The sequence below is a fragment of the Canis lupus genome, chromosome 30, assembly GCF_048164855.1.
Source record: "Canis lupus baileyi chromosome 30, mCanLup2.hap1, whole genome shotgun sequence".
NCBI lineage: Eukaryota > Metazoa > Chordata > Mammalia > Carnivora > Canidae > Canis > Canis lupus.
In genome coordinates, this window is record NC_132867.1 from 15,940,777 (window position 1) to 15,960,356 (window position 19,580).

The window sequence follows — 19,580 nt, forward strand, 5'->3', positions numbered from 1 at the left end:
TACATTGTTTTTAATAGTTCAAAAAATAACAAACAAACTGAAAACAGCCATTAGATGTCAAAATAAAAAGTTTGAGACTAGTTTAATAGATTCTGGTATATTACATGGGATACTAGGTAGCTATTAAAATATAAAAATTATAGGATAGCATTCCATATAACTCATATAATAAGTGATAAAAATAGGAAGCAGAACATTATGTTCAATTTAACCAAATTTATTTTAAAAATATATGAAAATAAATGTAGCAATTATTTCTTCATTTAGAGGTAATTTTTATTTTTCCTTTTTGCTGATTTATATTTCCCAGTTTCTATATAATAAACATGTATTACTTTGGTAATAAATAAAACAAGGGATGAAAATACCAATAGTCTACAACTGTCCATTCCTTAGCACAAGTAAAACACTCCTCATAGGTGGTGCATATTACAGAGTTCTGAGCTATCATGTCACCTCTACCAGTGACCTACTAAACAGTAGTGAGAAAAGGGCAGGTCTGACAGGATAAACTGGAGTAATAATTAGTAAGCTACGTGCTTTACAAAGTGCTTTCATGGACATGACCTCGTTTGATCTTCATAACTCAGTGAAATGAGCAGAGAAGGCATTATCCCATTTTATAGAGGGGAAAGAGACAATGAGCAAGGCCAGCTAAGTGTCATGTCCCAAAATTACAAATCTTGGATTTAAATTGAGCCTTGACTATAAATTCTGACAGGCATTCTAAGAGGAATAGGGAACAATCACTTCTGATTATTTATAACTAGAAGGCAGTGATTTATATGTGAATTTAAAAATAACCGTATTTGCAATTGTATTAGTATTCCTATTAGAATATGCTGGGGGCCTCAGGGATTTCCTAAATCCCTAGGGCCCAACCGTGGAAGCTATATCTTGGCAACCCCAGCTTGCCCCTAGTCAACATTACCTACTAAAGCACTGACATTCAAAAAGAATCTAATTGCTTAGTTTTCAGATGCATTTCTTTCCTTCTTGAAAAACAGAAAGTATCACCTTTTAGTTTAAAGCTAGTAAAAGAAAGTAACCATAACTATATTTATGAATCCTGCAAATAGTGACTTACAAGTTGATGTCAAAAGATCTAACTTAATGGTACTTTAAAATACCACCTTTTGGGCCAAACTTTTGTGTATACCTGTAGACAAGAAACAGTCTCCAACTTCAAGTATATTCAGTGAAGAAAATGATCCAACTCCTCACAAAAATATCAGTAAACATCTTTGGAGGCGTATTATTAACAAGCTGGTCAGCATCTACTAGTGAAGCTTTGAAGCATAAGGAATCCGTATAGCTAACCACTCCTACTAATACTCCCATGACTACCAGAAACTTAAAAGGTAATTAATTAATGGTAGCTCTTGTTTGCTGGGCACTTCCTGTGTTATCACCCAACTAACCTCTTTATATACATAATCTTTAAAACAACCTTATGAGATGACTATTATCAACTCCATTTTATAGATGAGGAACCTGAGTTTAAGTTACCCCAAATCATAAAACCAGTAAAAGCTTAAAGTGGAATTCAAACTCTAGTATATTTTATTTCAAAGATGGGGCCTTTGTAGTTCTCTGGAATACAAATATAACTTTTCTCTAGTGTAAGCCACCTACAATGGTCTCAACACTTGGCAATGAATGGTATGTGAAGTTCATGAGTCCATATTTTCCAAATAAAGAAAAAATATCCAGAGCCCACAATTTATGTCTGATACTTTGCCACATTCTAGAATAGTTTGCTTTAATAGCTGGTTTCTATTAAAGCATTGTTTTAACCCTTTTGAGCTGACATGATCACATGAAAGATAAATTAAAAGAGTATTTAAATAAAAGTTAGCAAAAGAGGGATCCCTGGGTGGCGCAGCGGTTTAGCGCCTGCCTTTGGCCCAGGGCGCGATCCTGGAGACCCGGGATCGAATCTCACATCAGGCTCCCGGTGCATGGAGCCTGCTTCTCCCTCTGCCTGTGTCTCTGCCTCTCTCGCTCTCTCTGTGTGACTATCATAAATAAATAAAAATTAAAAAAAAAAAAAAGTTAGCAAAAGATAATATTAAAGAAACTACTCTCATAGATTAATATTTTAACACTGTCTTATATTAATAAATGAGTAAATTAGTCTTAAATCCAAGTCAGTGGAACTGAATTTGCCAGATGTTTTGGATCATGAAGACAGGAAGCATTTCTATGAATAAGAAAGTGTTTAAATGACTATTATAATTATAGTAATGCAATATTTCTATGGAATATTATGCAATCATCAAAATATATAATTTCAAATAATATTTAATGACAGATACAATAAAATGAATGTGATTCTAAGGAAGCAAGACACTCAACTATTTATGTGTTAAGCTGAACAAAGCTTAGAGGTTAGGCACTGTGCTAGGTGTTGGAATTACAAAGTGAACAAGAAAAGCACAATCCCAAATGCTGGACTACTTCTCACTGTATTCTTTGCCTGATTAGGACTTTCAGGTTGTTTAAATATCAGTTTTAGTGTCATTTCCTCAGAGAAGCTTCTCATCACTTTTTGTAAAGTAGCTTCCCCTCTACCTCTTCCTTTGTTTAAACTCTTTATTTTGTTTTCTGTTTCCTTGATTTTCTTTTATCTGCATCTACTGAGATATTTATGAGGTTCTAGTCCTTCATTCTATTAATAAGGTATATTACATTAATCAATTGTTTCAGGGTGAAGACAACCATTCCTTTCTGAGACAAGCATATACAACTAGCATCATACTTAATGGTAAAAGACTGAATGCTCTGCCCTATAATGCTGGTAAAAAGGCAAGATGTCTCCTTTAGACATCACTATTCAACACTGTACCAGAGAGTTCACTCAGTGCAGTCAGGCCAGAAATATAAAGACACATAGATTGGAAAAGAGAAAGTTAAAACTCTATTCGCAGGCAACATCATCTTGTATGTAGGTAATTCTAAGAAGGCTACAAAAAAGCTACTAAGAAAGTTTAGAAAGGTTGCAGGATATAAGCTCAAATGTAAAAATTAATTGCATTTCTATATACTAGAAATAACCCCAAAATGAAATTTTAAAAATTCCACTTACAATAGCAACTAAAAGAGTAAGAGACTTAAGCATAAATTTAATAGGGGTGCCTGGGTGGCTCAGCCGTTAAATGTTTGACTCTAGTTTGATTTTAGTTCAGGTCATGATCTCAGGGTCATGATATCAAGCTCCACATAGGGCTCCTGTGCTGGGTGTGAAAACTGCTTAAGATTCTCTCTCTCCCTCTCTCTCTGGTCCTATGCACTATCCCCACCCTGCTTGCTCTCTCTAAAAAAAAAAAAAAAAAAAAGTCAATTTAACAAAAGAAGTCCAAATCCTATGCACTGAAAAACTACAAAACACTGTTTAGAGAAATTACAGAAAATCTAAATAAATATGCATTCCATGTTCACATATCTAAAAGAACCAATGTTGTTAAAATGGCAATTATACAAATGAACATTCAGAAACCAAATAATCCAGTTAAAAAATGAACAGAAGAAATGAACAGACATTTCCCCAAAGAAGACCTCCTGATGGCCAACACATACATGAAAAGATGCTCAACATCACTTATCATCAGGAAAATGCAAATCCAAACTACAATGAGATATCACCTCACGTTTATCAGAATGGCTAAAATCAACAACACAAAAAACAATTGGTGTTCATGAGGATGTGGAGAAAAAGAACACTCCTGCTCTGTTGGTGGGAATGCAAACTGGTACAGCCACTGTGGAAAATGGTTTCTCAAAAAGTTAAAAATAAAACTACCCTACTATCCAGTAATTGCACTGGTGGGTATTTACCCCCAAAATACAAGGCACTAAATCAAAGGGATACATGCACCCCTATGTTTATGGCAGCATTATTTATAATAGCCAAATTATGGAAGCAGCCTGAGTGTCCACTGACTGGCAGATGGATAAAAAAGATATGGGAGAGATATAGATAATGGAATATTATTCAGGCATAAAAAAGAATGATATCTTGTCATTTGCAATGGCATGGGTGGAGCCAGAGAGTTCAATGGTAAGTGAAATAAGTTAGAGAAAGACAAATACCATATGCTCTCACTCATATGTGGAATTTAAGAAACAAAACAATCAAGTGAGTGACAAAAAAGAGAGAGGGCGGGAAAAGACAAAAAACAGACTTTTTATTGAGAGCAAACTGATGGTTACCAGAAGGCAGGTGGGTTGGGGGATGGGTGACATAGGTGATAGGATTAAAGAGTACACTTGTGATGTGTACTAGGTGATATATGGAATTGCCGAATCACTACATTGTACACTTGAAACTAATATAACACTGTATGTTAACTATTCTGGAATTAAAATTAAAAAAAAATAAAACATTCTTAGAAAAAAAAAAAAAACGATGGCAAATCTTCCCAAACTGATCTATCAGTCCCAGTATGCTTTTTTTTTTTTTTTTGGTAGGAATTAATTTTAAGATATATATGAAATCTAAATAAGGATTTAGAATATCCAAAACAATTCTGAAAAAGAAGATTAAAGCTTTAGGACTTAACTACCTAACTTCTATCCTTACTGTAAAGCTACAATAATCAACACAGTGTGATATTGGCAAAAAGACAGACACACAGATAATGAAATAGGATGAACCCAGAACAACTCTCACATTCATGGTCATCTGAATTTCAACAATTGTGCCACTGCAATTCAATGGGGAAGGAATGGTCTTTTTAACATATGATGCTGGAACATGTCAATAATCACATGCAAAAATAAATAAGTATAAATGTTTCAGAATTTACAAAAAAAAACTTAAAATCAATCATAGCTGGAATTATAAAACTAAAACTTCAAAACTTCTACGAGGCATAGGAAAAAATCTTGTGACCCTAGATTAGGTAAAGAATTCTTAAATAGGACAATAAAGGAGCAATCCATTAAAAAACCAAAAAACGGAAAAATTGGACTTCATCAAATTCTTCAAGTCATAACTTAGATAAAAGACAAGCCCCAGAATAGAAGAAAATATTTACAAATCATATACATGATAAAGAAATAGTATCTAACATATTAAAACCCTGAGACCTATAGAATAAGAAGATAAAATAATTTTTTTAACAGGCTAAAGATCTGAAGACATTTCACCAAAGATACATGATTATTTAGTAAACATACAAAAAGATGCTCACCATCTATCCCTAATAGAGAAATCCAAATAAAACCACAATGAGATTCCACTATACAACTCACTAGACTACCTATAACTTTAAAAAAACTAAAAAATCCAAAGTTTGGCAGGATAGAGAGAAATTGAAACCCTTATACATTGTTGATAGGACTATAAAATGCCACAGCCACTTTGGAAAACAGCTTGGCAGTTTCTTAACAGCATACTCATATATTTAATCACATGACCCAACAATTTCATTCCTGGTATCTAACCAAGAGGAATGAAAACATGGGTCATTTGTGTGCAAATGTTTATAGCAGCATCAATCATAATAGCCAAAAACTGTAAACAATCCAAATATCTATCAACTGGTAAAGGGATAAGCTTAAAGTAGTAACCAAAATAAAATAAATAAAAATTAATAATTCATGCAATAAGGATAAACTTAAGAAACATAATGCTAGTGAAGGAAGCTAGATATAAAAGACATATTTTTATGATTTTGTTTATATGTAAAATGTCTAGAAAAGTCAAAATTATATAGACAGAAAGCAGGTCGTCTCCTGGGACAGCAGAAGGGAACAGAAATTGACTGCAACAAATGTTCTACAGCTGGACTGTGGTGATGGTTGCACATCTAAACAAACTGACTCAAAATCATCATACTGAATGCTTAGAATGGGTGAATTGTGTAGTATGTAAACTATACCTCAATAAGGCCATAAAAAATAAAAAGGATACATTCTACATAGAACCACAAATTGTCTTAAAATGAAACTGAGGTTAAAATAAATTGCCATTTCTCCCATTATTTAAAATAATCATCATAAAGATAAACCTAATGTGTAACAATTACTCTTTGGAGAATGCAAAAGTAGTTTTAAGAGGACTATTCACCTGTCTCATATACTGCTGGTGGAAGGGTAAAATGGTACAAACGCTAAAGAGAACAGTTTGGGAGTTCCTTAAAAGTTAAATAGATAATTACCATATAACCCAGAAATTCTAACCCCTAAGGTATAAATAGAAAAGAAATGAAAACATGTCCATGAAAAAAATCTGTATATGCATGCTCATAACTGCATTATTCATGATAGCTAAAACCTGGAAACAATCTAAGTGTCTATCAGATGAATGGGCAAACAAAATATGATATACTCAATACAAAAGATAACATCCAGCCAATGAAAAGGGATGAAGTACTGATAAACACTACAACACAGATGAACCTTGAAAATTACTATACTGAGTGAAAGAAGCCAGTCACAAAAAAAAGACATGTACTGTATGATTCCATTTATGTGAAATGTCCAGAACAGGCAAATTCAAAAACAGAAAATAGATTCACAGCTGTCTAAGGACTGGGAGTGGGGAAGGAAAGGCATGGGTAGTGACTGCTAATGGGTGTGGGATTCTTTGTAGGATCATAAAAATGTTCAAAAATTAGATGGTGGTATTGGTTGCATACCTGCATGACTATAAAGAACAGTTGAAACTGATGAATTTTATTGTATGTGAACTGTATCTCAATAAATTTATTTAAAAAGATGATTATTGTGCTCACTTCAACTACTAAAATCAGAACAATACAGAGAAGATTAGAATGGCTCCTGCAGAAGGATGACACGCAAATTCGTGAAACGCTCCATATTAAAAAAAAAGAGATGGATTATTAACCTAGGATTTATTAAAATATCAAAAATAATTTCAGAGTAAAATTCTGGATTTCTAATCTTGTTTATTTGTTTTTCAGCATTTCTAACATTTACTTACACAAGTATATTCATGTTTAGTTCATTGTGGCTAAATATAAATCACTTCTAAAAAATCAACTGCATTTTTACACACTAGTAACAAACAGAAAATAACATTTTAAAAACATCCAACAAAAGGGGCACCTGGGTGGCTCAGTCCTTAAGCATCTGCCTTTGGTTTAGGTCATGATCTCATGGTCCTGGGATTGAGCCCCACAGGGGCTCCCTGCTCAGAGTGGAGCCTGTTTCTCCCTCTCCCTGTGCCCTTCCACCCTGCTTGTGTTCTCTCTTAGTATCTCTCTCTCTCAAATAAATAAATAAAATCTTAAAAAACAAAAACAAAAAACAATCCAACAACAAAACGTACCTGAAGAATAAAAGTTAACTTGAAAATATATCAGAAGACATTAAGTACAACCAAAATAAATGGGAGGACATACCATATTCATGATTGAAAGACTCAGTATCACAAAATCACAATTCTGTGATACATTTAATGCAATGCCAATCAAAGTCCAAAAGGTTTTATAAGTGGAGTAGCAAAAGCCCAAACAGACAAGCCATCCAACCAGAAACAGAATAGAGTAGGGAACTTGCTGTATCTACACTAAGATTTATTATAAAGCTGTACTAATGAAATTAGTGTGCTTCCAGAAAAGAGACATACTGACTGCTAGAGAAGAAACACACCTTCATATAGAATAAAAACAATATTTCACAAAGGTCATAACATTGCAGATCACTGAAGGAAAGAGGAATCATTCAACAGTGCTGAACAAACTGGTTATTTTTTGGGGGGAAGAAATTGGATCCCTCCTATGTAAAAATTCCATAGGGATTAAAATTTTAAATAGAGAAGACAAGTCTTTAATTTTTTTTTTTTTAAGCTTTTATGTATTTATTCATTAGAGGCTCAGAGAGAGAGAGAGAGAGAGGCAGAGACACAGGCAGAGGGAGAAGCAGGCTCCCTGTGGGGAGCCTGATGCAGAACTGAATTCCAGAAACCTTGGATCATGACTTGAGCTGAAGGCAGAGACACTCAACCACTGAGCCACCCAAGTACTCCAAGTCTTTAATATTTTTAAATAAAACTTAAAGGACTATCATTATGAACGGAGTATGGAAGGTTTAAAACTTAAAACACAGAAAGGGCTAACTATAAATATATGAATAATAAATTCAACTACCTTATCATTAAAAACTTCCATTCATCAACAAATACAACAAGAAAAAATAAAGAAGATTAAATACAATACCACCAAGCACATTGCCAAAAACAAAAACAAAAACAAAAACAAAAAACGAAAAAACCACTACAGTATCCATAATGTACGTGTGTGTGTATATCCTTTAACATTTTATTTAAAAATAGGAAAAGCGTACGGGTGCCTGGGTAGTCATTTGGTTAAGCATCCAACTCTTAACTTCAGCTCAGGTCATAATCTCAGGGTCAGGAGATCGAGCCCTGTGTAGGACTCCATGCTCAGTGGGGAGTTTGCTTCAGATATTCTTCCTCTCAGGCTGCTCCCTCTGCTCACACATACACACTCTCACTCTCTAAAATAAATAAATAAAATCTTTAAATAAAAATAAAAATAGGCAAAATACAAAAAAGTATCCCTCATGAAGGGTATCAGGGTCTGAGCAGGATGAGGCAGGCACTCAAGCTGGAAAGGAGGGAACAGTGTGACATGGGAGTCAGAGCCCAAACTTTCGCAGAGTGGTATGGGTTAAGCAGGACCTGCACAACAGATGTCAATGACTGATCAGGGGGAGGAGAGTGCCCACAAAAAGATGCACTGGACTGTACCTGTAGGAACTGACATAGGGTTGAAGGGGGCTTCCGCATGAAGGGTCTTCAAAACTTAAGAATTTGGGGAGGCGAGTGCAATGAATATGGCAGGTAGATTACATACAGTGAGACTGGTCCAATAAGTAAATTTAGGTTAATAATAGGCAAGTTTCTCACTTTTAGAGAAGGGGATATATAAAAAAGGAAGAAAATGTGATTAAACTCTATAGTGTAGGAATGAAACTGGAAGTAGCAGTCAAAAAGACACAGAAGCCAACCTTAAAGGAATCCCATTGGCTGAATCTGGGCAAGATAAGCATCAAAATAAATAACAACAGTAACTGATTATAGCTCACTGAATACAAGAAAGAATCATGAATTTGTACTGATATAAATTAATTAATAAGTTTGATGAGGAAGGAGATCGTCACATAGTCTTAGAGCACTTCCACACAAAACAATTACTAAAACAGAGGGAAAATGAGTGATTTCACAAGAGAGAAACGTGACAGACACCATCTTCATCATGTAATCAAGTTAACATAAACACTAATGCGTCAAAATGAAAATCATGTGTCACCTGATAAGATACTAAGAGAAGACACAGCATAACGTCTGAGGTATTCCTGCCAAATATTCATAACTTGCATGTAATCATTAGGAAGCAGCAGACAAATCTAAAGGAAGAGAGTTCTACAAAATAAGTGGCCTATGCAGTATAGTCTTGGAAAGTGCCAAGGTCTTGAAAGTCAAACAAAGACTGAAGAACTGTTCCAGATTGAAGGAGACTGAAAGGATGTGACAAGTAAAATGAAGGCGTGCTTCTAAACTAGATCCTTTTGCTATAAAGGACATTATTGGGACTACTTGTGAAAATTGAATGAGATCTGAGGATTAGATGGTAGTAATGCATCAATGTTAATTTCCTGATTTTGATGGCTTTATTGTAGCTCATAGGACAATGTCCTTGTTTGTAGGAAATATACGCTCATTTATTCAAGGGTGATGAGGCATCACATCAAATCTTCACAGGAAAAATTTTTCTTTCTTATGTTGTTACTTAAAATTGAAAAAAATTAGAAATAAATATATTTAATGCATAGTTTTAAGTACATACTGGACAAAAGACATAAATGAGCAATTCATGAAAGTAAAACACCAATGGTGAGTAATCACATGAAAAGATGTTCAACCTCATTAGCAATCAGAGAAAAGCAAATGAAGACATAGTAAAGATGCCGTTTTGTAGCTACAATATTGGAAAAAGTTAAGTGGCCTGAGATTTCCAAGTTTTGGCAATGATTTGGTTCACTGGGAGCTTCTGTGGTGTATTAGTGGTATATAAACCACTAATTTGTGATCCAATGACTTCGGAAAACAATTGGCATAAATTTGTATAACTGATTAATAAACTCATATAAGTAATCATAATTCTCTATACCTCTACTCTTAGGTATATATTCTAGAGTCTTACACATGTGCACTAGAACATACATAAAAGAATTCAGACATAAGCAATAATTGTAATAGCAAAAACATACCTGTATCAGTGTACAGAAGTACACCAATCTCAATATAGATATATCAAAAACAAAACAGGCATACAAAAACATCCAACAGCAACAACAATCCAGATGTCTACCAATGGTACAGTAAATAAATTCAGACAATGGAGTATTACTCAGCAGTAAAATAAATGAATTGCAAACTACATACAATAAATAAATTTCAAAGAACCATAATGAACAAAAAAGGCAAGTTTCAGGCAACTATGCACCCTTTTTATAAATCTTTACAAAAAGTAAAATTAAACAGCATATTACTTAAAGATCCATGTGATAAAACCAGTATTATTAAAAAGTAAGTGATAAACACAAAATTGAAGACTGATTAGGGAATCAGGGAAGGCATTAAGGGCAGGGCCATGGGCAAGAAGGGATATATGCTAATAGATGCACACTTTCTCAGTCAAGTTCTGGTTGGTGGATTCTTGCTGGATCATTTTAATATTATGCTTTATAATATAAATATATTTCTATTTGCATAATAAAAAATAAGCTGCCATGTTGTGGCAAAATAGAGTTTTACTTTGACAAGAATATAGTTTTAGGTGAACATCGTAATTTGCAGACATGAACAAATGCTAATTGCTGGGTAACAGATTTTCCTAAATCTCTTTTTCAAAACAAAATAAAGGAGGGTATAAGAAATACACTCCAAAGAACTGGAAAGTAGACTTGTAGATAAAAACTTAGAGCTCAGTCAACCAAAAAATGAGACCAATTCATATCTACCATCAATTTGGTCTTAAAACTAGCATAAATGCTTGCTTAATCACTCCAAATTTGCAGAACTCTCTCATGGGAGTTGATCATTTTGCAAAAATTACTTAACATGAGAAATAGGCAAACTGAAGTAATTCAATATACTCCAGGTTCTGACCAAACAGTATTTCCCCTCTAATTATAAACATTTCCCCTCATTGATCGCATAGGCTAGTGGTCATATACTCACCCTGATTGGCAAAAAGTGTGATAAGAAAAGCCTAACCCATCCTTAAGAGCAAAACTGTCTTGCCCAATAAACAATTCCTTATAATTATTTTATGATACTTTTATCTGAAAAAACCCATGATAATTCAATATTCTCAACAACCTTGCATTGTAGGTAGGGCACATTATTACCAAGCAACACCTATGTCATGCAGCATAATATTATTAAAAGTTTCAAAATAAGTTAGAAATGTGAATGTTCTAAATCAAATTTTCTTTCTATTTATTGAGTACCTATAATGTAAAAGGTACTTTATAAGGTGTTTCTCAGCATTTTACGTGATACACACAGATTGAAAATCTTAGCTATGGGCAGCCCGGGTGGCTCAGCAGTTTAGTGCCGCCTTCAGCTCAGGGCCTGATCCTGGAGACCCTGGATCGAGTCCCATGTCAGGCTCCCTGCATGGAGCATGCTTCTCCTTCTGCCTGTGTCTCTGCCTCTCTCTCTCTCTCTCTGTGTGTCTCTCATGAATAATTAAATAAAATCTTTAAAAAAGAAAAAAAAAAAGAAAATCTTAGCTATGTGCTGCATCCTCACTAAATGCAAACAAATATATAATCTGGTTTAAAAACCATCTTGGACTAATTCCTCTTCAAAAGAAAAGCCATTTATCCTGATATATATATATATATAAAATAGCAATTCTTTTCCTGGCTTGGATCACTACTGAATATTATGCCTGAGTCTTAACTAGGTTGCATAATACTGAGGAAATTGGGATGGAGACCATACTTGGTTAACAATACAACATCCTTTAGAGGAATTGTTGCATCATGCTATAAAGGGAATGAACAGAAACTAAATCCACACTATTGATCCTTGCGGTGTATTTCACTTTTTATGTATATTTTTGACACAAGTTGGGGCTTCAGGAATGAGGTATTGATTGAAAGAATAAATATACTTCTCACACAATTTCTGAAACTAGACTATAGTGGCCACTAAATAAATGCTCAGTATATAAATGCTTCTTTCATTAGTCTATTTTAAAATTACCTCCAATACTTCCCTGTATTTGTTCAATGGAACATAAAATATCCCTCTCCGTATACACTTTATTTCTCCATTTCCTATTCTCTCCCTATTTTTTTAATTTATACTCTTTTAAAAGGCATGCCCTGTTATTAATGACCAATGTCATCCTTTTAAAATATATATATTGATCCATCTTCAAGAAATACGTATATTCAGTTGTTTATTTTACATCTCCATCTGACATCCATCAATTGTTTATTTGACATCTGAGATTTAACATGTCAATAACTGAGTCCCTCTTCTTCCTAATCTCAGATTATATCAATTCCATCTTCTAACTGTTCAGGCCAAAAACCTGGCTGCCATCCTAGATGCCTCTCCTCTTCCCACAGGCTACATCCAATTTGTCAGCAAAGTCTGTAGGGTTTGCCTTGGAAATATCTACATCCAACTACTACTTACTGCCCCCATTTAAATCACCATCATATCTCCTGGATTATTACAACAGCTTCCTGACTGGTTTCCTTGTTTCTGTTTTTAATGTCTTTTGGTTTACTTAACACAACTGCCAAAGTGATTCTGTGAACACGTTTTATTGTGTCACTCCTTTGCTCCCCACTCTGACCTCACTTAATGTGACTCTCCCTCATTCACCCACAGGGGCTTTGACTAGAATATTCTTCTCCTAGAGAGCTGTAAGTATCACATCAACTCATCCTTTCCTTAAGTTATCTCCTAGGCAAGATGTTCCCTGAACATAATCTAAAATTTCATACACCCCTGCCCCAGACCTTCCACACTCCTTTCTCTGCTTCAGTCTCTACTTAGCACTGTTTGTAAGATATCATGAAGTTGAATTGTTGCATACTGTTTGTCTATCTCATGAATAAAATGTAAGCATCAAGGGGGCAGTAATTATTCCCTTTTCTGGTCACTGCTCTATTTTTAAGACAGAGAATAAATGGAATACAGTAGATACTCAATAAACATATGTCAAATGAATCAAGGCATGACTGTCTATATTCTGTGATTCCATAAGGAAGGAAGCTTGCAAAAATTTAAAAAACTGTGACCTTCCCTAGCTGTGTCATCCACTGCAGCAGCCCTCTAAGAGACATACCCACCCCCCCTTCTTACTTGCTGGTAAAACACTCTTTCTCTTAGGAGGTAAATCCTGATTAGGTCAAGCCACTAAGGCAAGTATTGTTTACTTTGCCAATCAGGGGTTTAGGCACGGGCATATGATGCAATTGCAGCCAATAAAGTTTACTAGGAAATGTTTTTCTTACCTAAAAAAAAAAAAAAAGTAGCATGGAAAAATGGCCACCTTGCAACCAATTGCAAAGAAGCAGCAGAGTAGAAAAATGGAAAATACCCTGTGCGTTCTTGTTAACACCATTAGGACAATTAATTACCTCTATTCTAAACTTCATGTTGCATAGGGTATTTATCCCTCGTTTAAGTTAGTTTAGTAAGGTCTTCAATTACTTATATTTTAATTCACATAGAAAAAAGTTAAAAATAGTTACACAGTTTCCTGCAATGTGTTAATCCAACTAAAATGAAGATAGATGTCAGGTGTTTTTCCCCTTTTCTATGCTGCAGGCCTACAGAACATGTCATATGACAATAAGACAAGACCTCTTAATATGAGTCATACTTTCTCACAGGAATTAATTTATAAACAGTGTGTTCCTAATTAAGAGTTGAAAATAAACATATGACCAAGGCAAAGGCAATCCAAATATAGAGCTTTGAAATAAATGGCAAAATGTACTCAAAATCATGATCTGCCTAACTGGATTCTACAGAACTATCAGTATTCACTCAAAGGAAGGAAGAAAGGGAAGGGAAGAGAGAGGAAGTTAGGTGGTAAGGAGGTACATGGGAGGTCCCGTGACCAAACAAAATTAGGACGTGATGAATTAAACATAAATAATTACACTTCCTTTGTGTGTGTACACACATTGGAAGGCAGGTGGGGGACACCATCTCAAATGTTCCCCTTCATCTTTGAAGTAATCCTAGGTTTGAAGGGAAGCCGGGTTTCATGACTCAGTAATGGGTTGAGTCCAAGACTAAAAGTCATCAGGTTTTGGTTTTTAACTCAAAGCCAAACCATTAGTCAGTAACAAAGCCAAAGCTTTATCTATCCAAGACTCTAACTTAACTCTTCACGTTCTCACTGTATGAACCTATCAAACTACAGTGCTTTCTCATAAAAGTCTTATAAGGTTGGAAAATTTCTACAAATTAAAATTCCTATACCATTAAATAGCTTCTTTTAGACATACTGATCACCAAATAGAAGATACAGAAAATTAACTTTATAAAGGAGAAACTCAACTCTATACTTAATATGATACCTATAATATGTGGTAACTATTTACTTACCAATCACTTATTAGCTGTCACTTTGAAAAATTACTGGATGAATTATGTTATGGCTCTGAAAAAAATTATTGAAGGATGGTGGGAAAAGTAGAGATTTCCTTTAAAATCTTCTCAGTAGGGCAGCCCTGGTGGCGCAGTGGTTTATAGCTGCCGGGTGTGATCCTGGAGACCCTGGATCAAGTCCCACATCGAGCTCCTTGCATGGAGCCTTCTTCTCCCTCTGCCTGTGTCTCTACCTCTCTCTCTCTCTCTCTCTGTGTCTCTCATGAATAAATAAATAAAATCTTAAAAAAAAAAAATCTCAGTATATGTAACAATAGTAAAAAAAAAAAAAAAAAAGCATTAAAAATCATTCTGTGGTAATACTTGAGAAAGCATTCATGAGTCAATTTAATTGAGGACTTTAGTCCTGAGAGTATATCTGATCATGGTAAGGTTGACCATCTATTGACAATCCTGCCTACTCCTGCTTTCCCTGCTTCTCCTTTGGGTCACTCTCAGGCAATGAAGCAGAAAGGAAAGCAGAAACATGAAATAAAGACTGGATTAAAAGTACAGAGCCATAAAATTGGATGCTTAGTTCATTCAGGCTGTTATAACAATACTATGGACTGAGTGGCCTATAAACAACAAAAATTTATTTCTCAGAGTTTTGGCAGCTGGTAAGTCGAGGACCCTGGTACATGCAAGCATGGTATTCAGGGAGAATCTAGCTTTCTTGTTTATATATGGCTATCTTTCCACGATATCAAAGATGGCAGAAAGGGAAAGGGATCTCTCTCAGGCCTTTTTTATAAGGGAACTCATCCCACGGTGAAGGCTCCTCCTTCATAATCTGATCACCTCCCAAAGTTTCCACCTCCCGATACCATCTCCTTGGGGGTTAAAATTTCAACATATGAATTTTGAGGGGAAAATAAACATTCAGACCATAGCAGATGATATGTAAAAATGTGTTTTTTCAAATATAAATTAAGTGCTATTTGGACTATAGGAGATTCAAAATATTTTATCTTAAGTCAACTAGATAAACATTATACAAACGGGGAAAAGGGTATTGATTCCAAAATTCCTACATTAAATATTACATAAAAAAAAATTCAGGCTATATTTCTTATAAGTACTCATGGCCATGTCCAAAAGGGTATCTGACTAATAAGAATAACTAAACCTGGGGATCCCTGGGTGGCGCAGCGGTTTGGCGCCTGCCTTTGGCCCAGGGCGCGATCCTGGAGACCCGGGATCGAATCCCACGTCGGGCTCCCGGTGCATGGAGCCTGCTTCTCCCTCTGCCTATGTCTCTGCCCCTCTCTCTCTTTTTTAATAAATTTAAAAAAAGAATAACTAAACCTTACTGTGCCAAGAATGACATTCTTTCAATTCTCAAAACAACCCTATAAAGTTACCCCATTTTACAGATGAGAACACTGAGCCTTAGGAGGTAAGATGATTGGTCCAAAGTCAATAAAGTAGGTGGCAGAGTTAGAATTCACACTTGTTCAAAACACCACACCACAGTGTCTCAATTCTTGTCAAATTCAGTCTATTAGCTATAAACACTGCTTTGACTCTAATGTGGTTTCCTAAAGATTTTAAAGAAATCTCAAATATACTTCTATACTTAAATGACTCTCAACATGGAATGCAAGTTTTTTTAAACATTTTTTCATGATTTCTTTTTTTTTTTTTAAGATTTTATTTATCCATTCATGATAGACAGAGAGAGAGAGAGAAAGGCAGAGACACAAGCAGAAGGAAAAGCAGGCTACATGCCGGGAGCCCGATGCGGGACTCAATCCTGGGACTCCAGGATCGCGCCCTGGGCCCAAGGCAGGCGCTAAACCACTGTGCCACCCAGGGATCCCCTGAATGCAAGTTTTTTAAACTAAGTTTTAGAATTCCAGTACAGTTAACATAGTGTTATATTGGTTTCAGGTATACGATACAGTAATTCAACAATTCAAGTGTGTGTGTGTGTGTTTTTAAAGACTTTATTTGAGACAGAGAGAGAGAGAACACACATGCACTGGGGGGCGGGGGCAGGGAGAGGCAGAGAGTCTCAGGCAGAGACTCCACACTAAGCTGGAGCCCAATGAGGGGCTTGATCTCAAGATACCAAGCTCATGACCTGAGCCAAGAGTTGGGCACTTAACTGAGCCACTGAGGTGCCCTATTAAGTGCACTCTTTAGGAATGCAAGTTTTAAAACCTACTCTTTGGAGGGTTAATTCCCAGCCATTATAATTAACTAGATGGCAAATAAATGCTACTATTTTACAATCGTCCTAAGTCATATATTATCTCACTTAATCACTATTTATAAAGCAGATACTATTCATCCTTACAGATGAAGAAACTAAGGCTCAGAGCAATGGAGTGACTTGCCCAAAGTTATACAACAGGTAAGGGGTAGACTGAGGATTCAAATTCAAGTCGCTGTAATGTACTTCACAAACCACTACTGAATAAAGTCTCCACAGTGTCCAACCAATTGCCCTAGTCAACCCAGCCCCTGATCATTTCAGAAAAGACTAACAGTCTGTTTTTAAATTATTGGCCAAATTTTCTGTACCTGGAGCTGAACAAATATAATTACTAGTCTTTGCCTCTTTAAATAAAGATAGATCTCTAGGGTAGTCTGGTTTCTGGCAATTTCTATAAACAAATTCACCAAATATATCGCTTTTGTTCCTACCATGGCGTAAGCACCCTGAATTTTCCTTACTGGAATAAAGCCTATTAAGTTTTCTTGCAGGAAAATTTCTAGGACTTTTGTAAGTATCAAAATGCTGAGGAAATGTTGATACTTTAAAATAAATCTTGACCCAGTAAGAACTGGCACTAGGCCTTTTATTTTCTTGCAGTCAGCAAAACTACAAACCTATAAAAATTCAAATAGTAGTTAAGGGCATGCATTTTGAAGTACTTGCATATGTGGTGAGTCACTTGACAACTCATACTTTATACTGAAAACTTTTTTAACCTGGATATGTAGGCAGAAATCACTTTAAACCTGTAAGTACTATGCAATGGAAAAAAAAAAAAAAAGGCAAGTCCATTTGGGGTGTTACCAATTGTTTTCTCTGATAACTGTCTTCCTTAGGGGAAAAAAAGGAGTATTATTACTGGTTCTTCTGTACCTTGTTTTATTTATAGTTCAAACACATGCAGAAGCTGCTGTTTCTAACCCTGTATTAATCTAGATCATTGGAAAAATCAAATGAAGGCCAATTTAATCACCCAACGAAAATAAGCATGTGTGTATGGGGAGAGCTCAGTTGAAGGAAGTAGAGAGAACTGGGTCAGTAGGTGGCAGATGGTAACTGGTTCAAACTTGAAAGGAGTTCAAAAGCGTGGAGCAGGGTTTGTGAAAACTCTTCAAGTGGAATAGAACCAAAAAAAGAAAAATGCAAAATGTGTGGAAGAGTGGTCCTAATTTAGAAGGGTATGCTATTGAGTAAAACAGTAGTCATCCAAAAACCTATTTTATTTCTTTTGGAACACAGAGAATTAACAATATTGTCAATAAAACATTGTCTTTCTAGAAGATTACACCGGTGACAACAAACGTTATTTCCTCATTCATTCTGCATAATATTCCTTTGATGTAGATTATGTCCTCATTTTACAGATTAGGAAACTGAGGCTCAGGTTAAACAGTCTGTTTGATGAGCTATAGTTCAAATATAAATCTTATGCCTCTAAGACCAGCATTTTTCCCTAGCACTGTATTAAACTGTGGCCACGGTAGGACTACTCTTTGTATCTACACAAGGGGTAAAAGAAATACAGTTAACCCTTGAAAAACACTTTGAACTGTGTATCTTTCAATAAATATATTGGAAAATTTTTTGGAGATCTGCAATAATTTGAAAAAACAGATGAACCATGTAACCTAGAAATATGAAAAAAATAAGAAAAAGATATTATAAGACTACAGTATATAATACATATAACATATAAAATATGTGTTAATAGACTGTTTATGTTATCAGTAAGGCTTCCAGTAAACAGTAGCTTATGAGTAGTTAAGTTTTGGAGGAGTCAAAATTAGAGAATTTTGATTCTGTCAGGGATCAGTACCTGTAACCCCCGTGTTGTTCAAGGGTCAACTGCATATCGTTTATACATATATAAAACAGAGAAACAACTATTTCTGCCTTCTCTCAGGCTACATTACTGCAAAAGACTTAAAAGCTAAGAAAACAGCATTCTGTAGTCACCAGACTAGGTTGAAATTGTATGTAACTTTCCAACAAATGCTGCTCACCCTTAACAGAAACTCATGGGAGTACTTAAATAAAATTAAAGTGTTACTTATTCATTTCTTATTTACTAAAATTACTGTGTAAATAGCAAATTAGCATGAACTCAGTATTGATACAAATTCTGTGCACATATTTTTAATATACTGGTCAAAGTAACATTAATAACACTCACTATCAGGTTTTATCTATTTCTACTAGGATAAATAGCTGACTTTCAGAATTTTTGTCTGTAACATAATATAAAATCAAAGGATCCAATTTTTAGTCACCATTAAAAAAGGCTAAATATTTTCTACTGTGGCCTAGGTAATGAAATAACGGCTTCATACACTCTCGATCTAAAATATATCTGGGTGGCCTGTAAGGGTAACTTCTCAAATCTAGTTAGTTGCCAAAGGAATAGTATCCAAATTGCACATCATATTTTGTCATGAGTAAGGAACACACTTAGAAACCATAATCACTGCCTCATACTTAATAAACTCAGTCTCTGGTACCAATTTGTGTTATCAACATCTGAGCATTTAAATACACAAGACCATATGATACCATATTTTCAGAATCTACAGATAATGATTGTATTCATGGTTCAAGATGCTGGTCCTATAATACTATTTCCTCCCTGAAACTCAACCCTATCTCTCTTTCAACTAATTCACAGCTATATCC

General features: G+C 35.0%; 1 protein-coding gene and 1 non-coding gene across 8 annotated transcripts in view; one reads left to right on the plus strand and one right to left on the minus strand.

Moving 5' to 3' along the window:
- The window catches only part of NRIP1 (nuclear receptor interacting protein 1), a 99,564-nt gene that overhangs the window by 52,198 nt on the left and 27,786 nt on the right, over positions 1-19,580 (minus strand). The gene's annotated exons all lie outside the window — the stretch shown is intronic.
- On the plus strand, positions 6,723-6,831 carry LOC140621867 (U6 spliceosomal RNA). Its single transcript, XR_012021589.1, has one exon. It is a non-coding gene; the product is annotated as a U6 spliceosomal RNA (small nuclear RNA).